Raw genomic sequence first — 13,736 nt, forward strand, 5'->3', positions numbered from 1 at the left:
ACTGCGCCTGGGGAACCACCTGCAATCTCGGGGCGCGGAAGGTCAGCGCCGGCCGGGGAGAAAACGCACCACGCAGGCGTGTCCGCAACCAGGTGGCCGGTATGTGGGCGAGAACCAACGGCTCGTAAATGACACAGTCTGCGGTCTTATCAGGGGGACCACTAGAGCCGCAATGGGCTTCATTAAGCGGATGTCGATCGAGGAAGAAACTCCCGGAAAAAGAAACGCAAACTGACGTTCTCTCCCTGTCTAATTTATTCGCTAATGGGTTTAGTTATAACGGCACCACCCTTTGGTTCGAGAGGCTACGGGATGAACAAGCAACTGATGATGATATTATAAACATTGATGAGAAACAGTGGGAGGAATGAAATAAATAATAGTGGGAAGTGGACGTAGCCGAATGCAAAGCGATAAACTGCTGACCTCATGTTTCGCCTCTTCATTCTTCAGTTGGGAATATTTGAGTGGGAGGAACCTGCAATCTCAGCAAACCTTCCGAAAACTTTAGTTGGAACTAGTGGACTGAAGCTGCACTATGGGACTTAACATCTGAGGTCATCAGTCCCCTAGAGCTTAGAGCTACTTACACCTAACTAACCTAAGGACATCACACACATCCATGCCCGAGGCAGGATTCGAACCTGCGACCGTAGCGGTCGCGCGGTTCCAGACTGAAGCGCCTAGAACCGCTCGGCCACACCGGCTGGATAGTCAGTTAGTGTGTGACTGTACAATCAGTAGGTGGTAAGCGGGCGATGGGATATACCAATGCAGAAAAAGTCGACATGCTCATGGTGTATGGAGAGTGTAGGAAGAATGTAGTTCGTTCTTGAACAATGTGTGCGCCACGATATCCGAATAGACGTCAACAATCTCGGTAATTATTTATCAACCTCTGCAACCAGTTTCGCGGAAGTGGTAGTGTAACACCTAAGCAAAGTAACAGAAGTCTTACGTTGTTTGCAGATGACTCTGTCGTTTATCGACTAATAAAGTCATCAGAAGATCAAAACAAACTGCAAAACGATTTAGAAAAAATATCTGAATGGTGCGAAAAGTGGCAGTTGACCCTGAATAACGAAAAGTGTGAGGTCATCCACATGAGTGCTAAAAGGAACTTGTTAAGCTTCGGTTATACGATACATCAATCTAATCTAAAAGCCGTAAATTCAACTAAATATCTGGGTATTACAATTACGAACAACTAAAATTGGAAGGGAACACACAGAAAAAGTTGTGGGGAAGGCTAACCAAAGACTGCGTTTTACTGGCAGGACACTTAGAAAATGTAACAGACCTACTAAGGAGACTGTCTACACTACGCTTGTCCGTCCTCTTTTAGAATACTGCTGCGAGGTATGGGATCCTTACCAGACAGGACTGACGGAGTACACCGAAAAAGTTCAAAGAAAGGCAGCACGCTTTGTATTATGCCGAAATATGGCAGAGAATGTCACAGAAATGATACAGGATTTGGGCTGGAAATCGTTAAATGAAAGGCGTTTTTCGTTGCGATGGAATGTTCTCACGAAATTCCAATCACCAACTTTCTCCTCCTAATGCGAAAATATTTTTTTCACACCGACCTACATAGGGAGGAACGATCACCACAATAAAATAAGGGAAATCAGATTCCGTACGGAAAGATATCGGTGTTCATTCTTTCCGCGCGCTATACGAGAATGGAATAATAGAGAATTGTGAAAGTGGTTCGATGAACCCTCTGCCAGGCACTTAAATGTGATATGCAGAGTATCCATGTAGATGTAGATGTAGTGATGAAGCCACATTTACCAACCATGGACAGGTGAACCGCCGAAACATACACAATTGCTCTGTTGACAACGACCATTGGTCTCGTCAGGTGAAACGCCAGCGTCAGTGACGTGTAAAAAGTGTAGTGTGGGATAGCGAACCATCAGCTCATAGGCACGGTTTTCATAGACGGAACACGTAACTCGCATAAGGATCGCAGCCTCCCAACAAACCATCTCCCACAGATGCTAGACGGAGTAGGGAGAACCTGTGGTACCAATGTGATGCCTGTCTGGTCCATATTGCACGAAGTACTACATGTCTTCACGAATTGTTTCCAAATCGTTGGATTGGACGCAGAGAACCTACACTTTGGCAGTCCCGTTTCCCAGATTCGACACCTGTATACTTTTTCCTGTGCTGAAAGCTGCTGGACGCTGTCTACAAGGACGTACTAACTGCACACTATGATGTACAAAGACGTATTACTGCAGCTTGCTCGGACATCTCCACTGAAATCCTAGCACGTGCGAGGCAGCCATTCAATACCAGACTAGAAGCGTCTGTTGTCGTTGCCGGTGGTCATTTGGAACACAACTGTGATAATTGTCTCGTTACTGGTCAGAATCTGCATAACTAGAGTATGCACTTGTGTTGTGCTAGCACAGTTATTGTACAAGTTTCGGTAAGGGAACTTTTCTAAGTACGACCTCTCATAGGCGACTCGCAGTAGAGTCCAACAACAAACACCACTGACATCGTAATTTATCCTACCTCTAAGTTTATCAATGTCAACAGACATTTTCCCATTGAAACAAGTGTACGTTTGCGCAAAAAATACACTTTCTAAGTATTATTACAACCGGTTGATTGGCTAACAATACGAGACCCTGAGTACCAATCCTTTGTGTGAAAACCTCACATCAATCAATAACACTTTCCATTTCCGCAATATTTGTGGTGCAAGTTTTACGTGATTCACTCTGTATGTTGTTCCCAAATTTCTCTTAAAACTCGTAGGACGTGTAGATTGTGCTTTGAGGTACTGATCTGAGTAGGGAGCATGTATTCGAGATGCTGCAGGAAGCATTGTGTAAAAACAATATGATTCACTCTCTGTCGATACTTATGTTTAAGAACAATACTTATTTTCTATGACTCTAATCATTAATACATTTGAATTCAAGAAACCAATGCGGTAACATTTTTCATTCCTTAATGCTGATGAAGTTATGGAACTATGTCTAAAGATAGAGTGAATATGAAAAGTGACTTGTGAATGCTGCACGTCTCTTGTATTTTAGCAATGGGAATTGTTACCACATTACAATTAGGTGTCACAATCAAAGTAAGTTAATATCATTATTTTAACCAGAAAGCTTGGGAAAGGGGAGGGAATTGTTTCAAAGATTTGTTTCTGTAGCGCCGAAACGATATGTTTCGCCGAAAATGGTTTTCTGCTAATAGCGCGTCGCCCTCTACACGTTACAGGGGTTTGCAAGGCGAATTTACAAACAGTCTGTAGGCCTCACTATGCAACTTGGATGCTACGAAGGTTGTCAGAAAATGGCTCCGCGAGACTTGAACAATTCGACATAGTTTCGCTCTACTCTGCTACACATTACCGATGCTGAAATATCAATACTCAATAATAAACCATGACCGTCTTCGAATAATTCTAATGGATGCTTCGTGCAGATGGTATACACTTCTATTGTAGTATGCTGTAGATTACCCTATTAATATGAAAAAAAAGATATGAAATCGTAATGAAACTGTGACTGTTTGTTGCTATTCATCCGTAGTATTTCACCGTTCACTGCTCATAATTGATGAATGTAAGTCACAAAATACGCGAAGTCAGTGTTCTGGTAGATGTTAATGGCGTACTGCGGTGACATGATAAAGCCAGTAAGTCGCTGGATGAGATAGTTTAATATCTGGAAGCTTCCATTGATTGAATCAGCGGCATCTGTAACTGTGCACTGAGATTTCGAGCAAATGTCGTGAAATCTGAGATATTTCTTTGGCGATAGCACGGTATTTGTCACTAAAATGGAAAGTTTTTTCCTCGAAATAACAGTTTCACGACTATACTTCCTTATTTTTTTGTTCGCTATTTGTTTCGGAGTCGTAGCTCCGATTAAAAGAAATAAATAATAAACGTAGCTTCGGAGCTTTAATTCGAAGGAAAAATACGTTATTAGCTACGGAAAAAAACCGTTAAAAATAAAAAGTCCTTATATAATAATGGAAGAGATCACGGAAAAAGGAGACGGTAGTGTAGCGACAATCTAAGGTCTCAACCCTCTAGAAGAAAGTGTCATCCTATCTTTACCAATGGATTGTGGTCACACTCAAATACGCATTCATCGTTCAAAAATATTATAAGCCTCTCTGTCACTCGTGTTAACAAACAGATAAAGGAAACGAAGAGGCGAAGAGGGATGTGGGATTTCATTATCAAACCTTCCAAATAAGTTATAGCGACGAAATACAACAAACAGAATGTAGATCTGAACAAAAGTACGCATTTACTCTTTCCCGACAGAAGAAAATCATTAACCACAACGGAGTTAAATTAGCTATTCGTAGGTTTTGATTTAAGCGCCTATGGGATGATGCATGCACGTCAAATAGGTTAGCTCACAACGGACGTTATTCAACGATTTGAATAAACAAGACCGCTGCGACTGTTAGAATTTTTCTGAAGCTCGGGAATTTCTAAAACGGTCTTGTAGCCGTGCTAGGTTATATCGCGTCGTTTTAAGAAAGCAATTCCAGAAATTTACATTTCTACACCACCGTTCAGATACTGCCAACCAAACAAAAAGTGAGTATGGAACGGGAGAAACTGAGCTGTGTAACCAAAACAAGAGCTTCATTTACAAAAAGCACAGAAAGCCACGGAAAATCTCAATTGCTTTACTGTGGCGTCTGAAGACTGCGTACGTATGAAAATACAGCGAGGTATAGTCTCCCTAACGTTGATGCATTATACATAGGTGTTGTTGTTGTTGTTGTGGTCTTCAGTCCTGAGACTGGTTTGATGCAGCTCTCCATGCTACTCTATCCTGTGCAAGCTTCTTCATCTCCCAGTACCTACTGCAACCTACATCCTTCTGAATCTGCTTAGTGTATTCATCTCTTGGTCTCCCTCTACGATTTTTACCCTCCACGCTGCCCTCCAATGCTAAATTTGTGATCCCTTGATGCCTCAAAATATGTCCTACCAACCGATCCCTTCTTCTAGTCAAGTTGTGCCACAAACTTCTCTTCTCCCCAATCCTATTCAATACCTCCTCATTAGTTACGTGATCTACCCACGTTATCTTCAGCATTCTTCTGTAGCACCACATTTCGAAAGCTTCTATTCTCTTCGTGTCCAAACTAGTTATCGTCCATGTTTCACTTCCATATATGGCTACACTCCATACAAATACTTTCAGAAACGACTTCCTGACACTTAAATCTATACTCGATGTTAACAAATTTCTCTTCTTCAGAAACGATTTCCTTGCCATTGCCAGTCTACATTTTATATCCTCTCTACTTCGACCATCATCAGTTATTTTACTCCCTAAATACCAAAACTCCTTTACTACTTTAAGTGTCTCATTTCCTAATCTAATCCCCTCAACATCACCCGATTTAATTTGACTACATTCCATTATCCTCGTTTTGCTTTTGTTGATGTTCATCTTATATCCTCCTTTCAAGACAAATTGAATGACATCGGGGAGAGGCTACAACCCTGTCTCACTCCTTTCCCAACCACTGCTTCCCTTTCATACCCCTCGACTCTTATAACTGCCATCTGGTTTCTGTACAAATTGTAAATAGCCTTTCGCTCCCTGTATTTTACCCCTGCCACCTTCAGAATTTGAAAGAGAGTATTCCAGTTAACGTTGTCAAAAGCTTTCTCTAAGTCTACAAATGCTAGAAACGTAGGTTTGCCTTTTCTTAATCTTTCTTCTAAGATAAGTCGTAAGGTTAGTATTGCCTCACGTGTTCCAACATTTCTACGGAATCCAAACTGATCTTCCCCGGGGTCCGCTTCTACCAGTTTTTCCATTCGTCTGTAAAGAATTCGCGTTAGTATTTTGCAGCTGTGACTTATTAAACTGATAGTTCGGTAATTTTCACATCTGTCAACACCTACTTTCTTTGGGATTGGAATTATTATATTCTTCTTGAAGTCTGTGGGTATTTCGCCTGTCTCATACATCTTGCTCACCAGATGGTAGAGTTTTGTCATGACTGGCTCTCCCAAGGCCATCAGTAGTTCTAATGGAATGTTGTCTACTCCCGGGGCCTTGTTTCGACTCAGGTCTTTCAGTGCTCTGTCAAACTCTTCACGCAGTATCTTATCTCCCATTTCATCTTCATCTACATCCTCTTCCATTTCCATAATATTGCCCTCAAGTACATCGCCCTTGTATAAACCCTCTATATACTCCTTCCACCTTTCTGCCTTCCCTTCTTTGCTTAGAACTGGGTTGCCATCTGAGCTCTTGATATTCATACAAGTCGTTCTCTTCTCTCCAAAGGTCTCTTTAATTTTCCTGTAGGCAATATCTATCTTACCCCTAGTGAGACAACCCTCTACGTCCTTACATTTGTCCTCTAGCCATCCCTGCTTAGCCATTTTGCACTTCCTGTCGATCTCATTTTTGAGACGTTTGTATTCCTTTTTGCCTGCTTCATTTACTGCATTTTTATATTTTCTCCTTTCATCAATTAAATTCAATATTTCTTCTGTTACCCAAGGATTTCTCCTAGCCCTCGTCTTTTTTCCTACTTGATCCTCTGCTGCCTTCACTACTTCATCCCTCAGAGCTACCCATTCTTCTTCTACTGTATTTCTTTCCCCCATTCCTGTCAATTGTTCCCTTATGCTATCCCTGAAACTCTCTACAACCTCTGGTTCTTTCAGTTTATCCAGGTCCCATCTCCTTAAATTCCCACCTTTTTGCAGTTTCTTCAGTTTCAATCTGCAATTCATAACCAATAGATTGTGGTCAGAATCCACATCTGCCCCTGGAAATGTCTTACAATTTAAAACCTGGTTCCTAAATCTCTGTCTTACCATTATATAATCTATCTGATACCTTTTAGTTTCTCCAGGATTCTTCCAGGTATACAACCTTCTTTTATGATTCTTGAACCAAGTGTTAGCTATGATTAAGTTATGCTCTGTGCAAAACTCTACAAGGCGGCTTCCTCTTTCATTTCTTCCCCCCAATCCATATTCACCTACTATGTTTCCTTCTCTCCCTTTTCCTACTGACGAATTCCAGTCAGCCATGACTATTACATTTTCGTCTCCCTTCACTACCTGAATAATTTCTTTTATCTCGTCATACATTTCATCAATTTCTTCATCATCTGCAGAGCTTGTTGGCATATAAACTTGTACTACTGTAGTAGGCATGGGCTTTGTGTCTATCTTGGCCACAGTAATGCGTTCACTATGCTGTTTGTAGTAGCTAACCCGCACTCCTATTTTTTATTCATTATTAAACCTACTCCTGCATTACCACTATTTGATTTTGTATTTATAACCCTGTAATCACCTGACCAAAAGTCTTGCTCCTCTTGCCACCGAACTTCACTAATTCCCACTATATCTAACTTTAACCTATCCATTTCCCTTTTTAAATTTTCTAACCTACCTGCCCGATTAAGGGATCTGACATTCCACGCTCCGATCCGTTGAATGCCAGTTTTCTTTCTCCTGATAACGACGTCCTCTTAAGTAGTCCCCGCCCGGAGATCCGAATGGGGGACTATTTTACCTCCGGAATATTTTACCCAAGAGGACGCCATCATCATTTAATCATACAGTAAAGCTGCATGTCCTCGGGAAAAATTACGGCTGCAGTTTCCTTTTGCTTTCAGCCGTTCGCAGTACCAGCACAGCAAGGCCCTTTTGGTTAATGTTACAAGGCCAGATCAGTCAATCATCCAGACTGTTGCCCCTGCAACTACTGAAAAGGCTGCTGCCCCTCTTCAGGAACCACACGTTTGTCTGGCCTCTCAACAGATACCCCTCCGTTGTGGTTGCACCTACGGTACGGCTATCTGTATCGCTGAGGCACGAAAGCCTCCCCACCAACGGCAAGGTCCATGGTTCATGGGGGGGGGGGGGTGTATATAGGTAAGACGTGTATATTTCTATTGTCTATTGTCAGACCACAATTTATGAAAGATGTTTATATTTTATTAATAGGATTAAGTAGGAATAATTAATATTTGTCGTGTTGGAAATAATTGTGGTAGCAGGGAATGTCTGCACCAAAGTATTGTTGGCAGGAGAGACTACACATTGATATAATTTTTAAAAAAATGGCGGGAGAGACCGCGTATGGACACATTTTAAGAAAAGAGCGGGAAGGACGCGCATTGATACACTTTGTAATGGTAGCAGGGATTGTCTGCACCAGAAAGCATTGTTGGCGGGAGAGACCGCACTTTAGCGTTCGTAGGGAGTCAGTGGTAAGCGAGATGTGAGGCGAGTCGGTAGCAGGTCTGAAACGAGAGGTTGAGAGGAGCGGTGTGCCTGCCAGCCACCAGCTGTGATTTACAAGAGATTATAAACGGATGTACAGAGACATCAGCTAACTATTATCATAAGAGGAACTAATATTATTGAATTATTTTTTTGAGTAACTCAAGAGTACTGAAGGTATGGCTCTGAGCACTATGGGACTTAACATCTATGGTCATCAGTCCCCTAGAACTTAGAACTACTTAAACCTAACTAACCTAAGGACAGCACACAACACCCTGCCATCACGAGGCAGAGAAAATCCCTGACCCCGCCGGGAATCGAACCCGGGAACCCGGGCGCGGGAAGCGAGAACGCTACCGCACGACCACGAGATGCGGGCTACTGAAGGTATGTTTGCGCAATGTTAGTTGTAAGATTATTGTAAAAAGTAAGTACCATTTGAACGTTTGCAAAATCATTTCATTCAGAATATAATTAATTTTTGCCAGCCATATTGCATTACTGATTATAATTCATCCCAAAAAAACATCAACGTAAAACTTTGCAAAATTATATTGTTGTCTAGAAAAAGTTTAACTATGAATTACGTAACTTCAGTCAAATTAATTAAAGAATAACGTCAGCTTTGCTATTAAAGAATAACGTCAGCTTTGGTAATAAATACAGCCACTTATTATGAAAGCCCACCAGCAGCTAATAGAGTATAGTAAAACAGAGTAAGTATATTCATGTCGCAGTTCGATGTAGCAGTCAGATGGCGATCCAGTAACAGTAAAAAAGGTGAGGAACATTTTTGGGTTATTGCAGGTAACGACTGAGGGCCACGACGACGACACATTCTATGTTTCGTCGAAATAATCAGAAAATCACTTTTAATAAGCAGCATTTAAATTTGAATGCGAAGACTGAGAAAGAGAATTAATTTCAAAGGGAAGATTTCATTTGTTATTATTAAGCGACAGATAGAAATCCTAAGGGAAGGTGTCATAGGTTATTGTAGAAGAGAAGCTTGCGTAACAAAAGAGATATAGAGGAGACGGGCAGGTTTCAATAGGGACTGCAGAAAGTAAGTTAGACATGTCGTCCCAGGCTAAGACCATTCGGCAACAAGACTGGCGCGTTGTAAGAAAGCGTACGTGTTCTCGATTTCCTGCACACACAGTTCTCTGCTGCGGTATGAATAACAGGTGCATCGCAGTGTGCGGGTGTAAAGGCGCGGTAGCTGGAAAATGTACTTCAGAGTTGAAGTACGCGTGGCAATACGACTCTTGTGGGCAAAACGTCTGAACTGCACAACGGTTCACAATGAAATTATCGTGATATATGGACCAAATGCAACGTCACGTCCAGGCGTACTGAAACAGTCCATGTGAACAATGCCGCGCAGACGAAGGTGAAGCTGGTCAGGAAGTCCAGATCTTGCTCCATGTGACTCCCATCTTTTAGGCACACTGAAATAACTTCTGGGGGGGGGGGGCGGGAAGAGGTTTTCCAACGATGAGGACTTTCACTCAGCAGTTCTCGAGAGCTCCCTGGCCAAAGAGCGGATTTCTATAGTTGAGGAATTGAAGGACTGGTAGAAAGTTCCGATCGTTATTTACGGACACTTGGCGTCTATATTGAACAATAGTGACATTTATCCGTGTCACTTTGAACCCTGGCCTGGCCACCATAGTAATGTGTAACTTACATTTAAAATTCCCCTCGAAATACATATTTTATGGCAACCAGTTATCCAACAGCAGCCTCTACTTCTGCCCACTGGTGATACTTGGCTACGTTTCGTGTATTTGTGGCAGCAGGCAGTAGCAGAAAATGATGGGACGAGGTCGCCTCTTCTCTGTAAAAAAAAAACCGGCCAGTGCGGTTCTAGGCGCTTCAGTTTGGAACCGCGTGACCGCTACGGTCGCAGGTTCGAATTCTGCCTCGGGCATGGATGTGTGTGATGTCCTTAGGTTAGTTAGGTTTAAGTAGTTCTAAGTTCTAGGGGACTGATGACCACAGATGTTAAGTCCCATAGTGCTCAGAGCCATCTGAACCATTTTTTTTCTCTGTAAAAAGTTGTTACAGTCCCTAGACTTACTCATCAAGAAAGCTTGGCAGAAGTGGTACTATAATTGGGCAGCATAAAACAGAAATGTCTTGTTTCATAGTAGCTACAATGGGAAAATCGAGACAGTGAATTAATTGAGAAGATCATTTATTCTAGAGTAGTATCCCACATGAGCAACAGTAATGTCCTAAGCAAAGACAGTTTGGTTTTAAGAAGAGTTGCTCGACAGAGAACGCAGATTACAAGCTCTCTCGCCAAATTTTACTTGAATTAAGTAACCAAACAGCAGTGGTGGTATTTCCTGTGACCTATGTAAGGCATTTGATTGTGTCAATCATAATATTCTCCTAGATAAACTGAGGTTCTATGGAATTGGTGGTAATGTCTTATCCAACCAAAAGAATGGAGCAAATTGTAGTCAGTTATTCAACCAAAGTAACCAGGACAGATTCTTCTTGCTGGGGAGAAATTACTTTTGGATTTCTCCAAGGCTCGGCAACGGACTTGCCGCAGTGGATACACCGGTTCCCGTGAGATCACCGAAGTTATGCGCTGTCGGGCGTGGCCGGCACTTGGATGGGTGACCATCCAGGCCGCCATGCGCTGTTGCCATTTTTCGGGGTGCACTCAGCCTCGTGATGCCAATTGAGGAGCTACTCGACCGAATAGTAGCGGCTCCGATCAAAGAAAACCATCGTAACGACCGGGAAAGCTGTCAGGTGACCACACGCCCCTCCTATCCGCATCCTTAACTGAGGATGACACGGCGGTCGGATGGTAACGATGGGCCACGGGCCACTCGGGGCCTGAAGACGGAGTGCTTTCTCCAAGGCTCAGTAATGGATCCACTGTTGTTCCTCATATATGTAAACGACGTTTTGCTTAATGTATAACTAACAGAATTTGATCTTTTTGCGGAAGACGCTGGTATTATGATCAATCGAAGCATACATACAGCAACAGAAGATAATGTTCTTAAATGTATCATCGAGTAGTTTCCTTGAATATCTCACTCTCAACTTCAAAAAGACGCAAGATATTTAGTTCTGCAATCCAGAGGTGCTACACCATTGTACGTCTAACACATGGGGAAGTATATGTGAAAACTTCAAAATTTTTAGTTGTATATATTGATGAGAATTCAAACTGAAAGAAAAAAAAAGTTTTGTAAGAACCAAAACAACTTATTTTAGCCATATTTGCACTTAAAACTATTGCAAATCTTTGGGTTAGACACGTCACTAAGTATTTCATTCAATAATAACATATCTTAAAAAAAGAAGGTCTTCATTGTTCAAATTCGTGCTGTGAGAATAATATGTGGTGCTCAGTCACGATCATCTGTTTAGGGAATTAGGAATTTTGAATGCTGGTTCACAGTCTAGTTTTTCCCCATGAAGTTTCTTGTAAATAATCCACTGCAGATTAAAAAACACAATGGTGTACATTATTAAAATACCTGTAGAAAAAACAAGATTCATTACTCCACAAAATGGGATGCACAACGCTGCAACCAAAATTTTTGTTCATTTAGCCAGTCATCCAAAATGTCAGGCAGACAGTAAAGTCCGATTTGAAAACAAATTGAAAAAGTTTCTCCTTAACAGCCACTTCTGTTCTGTGGAATAACTATTAATGTAATGTATGAAAGATGGTGGGTAGAAATTACTAACTCAAATCTGGACATCTAAAAAACTGTAAATGGTCGCCATGTAGCCATATTTACAAATCAATATGTGATGTGAATTTAAAATAATTCTTTTCTCATCATCACGATGTATAGTATAAATGATGCATGGGACAAGATACTAACTAATAAACAAACATACTTCTAATAAAACCTGTTAACTCACTTTTCAATAGCGTTTTTATTATGCAAATATACGTTTCGAAGTCACAACTCGATCATGAAGGCTTCAGTTGGTATGTAGGGAATTTTCATTGCGTTGAAAACATGACAGAAAAACGTATCTGCGGATTTTGTTAGCTTCTTTTGCAAGTGACATCACAATGAAATTTCTCGTATGTTTTTCACACTGTTGTAGCAATATACACTGTTTTCAAAGATGACACTTCAAGAAGTTGTCTGCGAGATGTGACTATGTCAGTGCTCGAGGCCTGATGTGGAAAAGTTTTCTGTTAAATATTTCTTGTTTTCTGAAATCGAAGCAAATGGTGAATCATCTTTTTTTGTCAAGCAGTCAATTCTCTACAAGCCTTTAGTTTGTTATTTGGAATACTAAATCTGTTTACATTTCTACAGTTATTTTACAAAAAAAAAAATGTCACTTTATCGGTATTGCTCCAAGGGCTGGGGTAATATCGTGCACTATGTGAGGTGTTACAGTATAATATATAAAGCGGCAAAAACTGGGAAAAAATGAAACAACTAAACAAATTAGAACTTAAGAATTTATTTAGAACACAAAAATGAAACTATTTATTGAAGAAAAGACAGAGACCATAACATTAAAAATTCTTTTACGAGGAAATTTAGACCGGCTGGTATTTAGTGCCTAGTCTAAACGGCAATAGTTGCAAATATATTTTTCAGCAGTGTCACATCCACTACACACGCAATGCACCCACCTAGTCCAAAACACACACGCAAACCACAGTTCTCTGTTTCCCACAAGCTCTCCACAGAGCAGACAAACGGCATCCTTACCAACAAATGTTCCCCTGTCTCTTTTGACAGAAGTTCCTCCAAATTTTTAGGGCCAGTGTCATCCGTCTCGTTGTCACTGCAGAGTTTGGGTAGGGGTAGGTCTAAATCATCTTCTGACGAAGACTCAGAAGGTATAGTCCAACGATATTTCTTAATGTCAGTCTCCTTAAGCCTTATCTTAGATGGAAATCTGCTGTACTTGCCCTTTCCTTTGGTTTTTAATTTTTATTTTCCTATACATAAATCTTTTTCTTCTTTCTTCCTTAATTTTACTTCCTTAACTTCTACAACTTTATTTTAACATCGTTTCATTAGCAGTCAAAGAGAAAATTGAGGGATGCTGTTTTCTAGCGCTTTTCTTCAATTTCAGAGGGCCTGGTAATGAAGGTATATCTTCCAACTGTAAACTAACTGCAGGCTGAATTTATGTGTCTTCGTCTAGCAGGCTGAATTTATAAGTCTTCGTCTACATCGTCCAGTACATCAGTCGCTGTCTTTGAAGTTCAAGGATCAAATTTCTCATTACTTTTACCATTTTAGCACCGTCATCGTAGATAGTTGGTAGGCAAGAATTTGCCTCTTCTTCTGTACGCAAAATCACGAAGTCGTCATTACTAAATTTGCAGGATCTACAGGGAAAGTTCCTGTTTTACTGAATCGACACATGAAAGCATTAAGAAAAATGGAAAGTGGCAGAAATGTACGGTGTTTATGTTCAGTGCTGGAAGTATGGAGGAAGATTC

Source organism: Schistocerca piceifrons, chromosome 3, assembly GCF_021461385.2.
Source record: "Schistocerca piceifrons isolate TAMUIC-IGC-003096 chromosome 3, iqSchPice1.1, whole genome shotgun sequence".
Taxonomy (NCBI): domain Eukaryota; kingdom Metazoa; phylum Arthropoda; class Insecta; order Orthoptera; family Acrididae; genus Schistocerca; species Schistocerca piceifrons.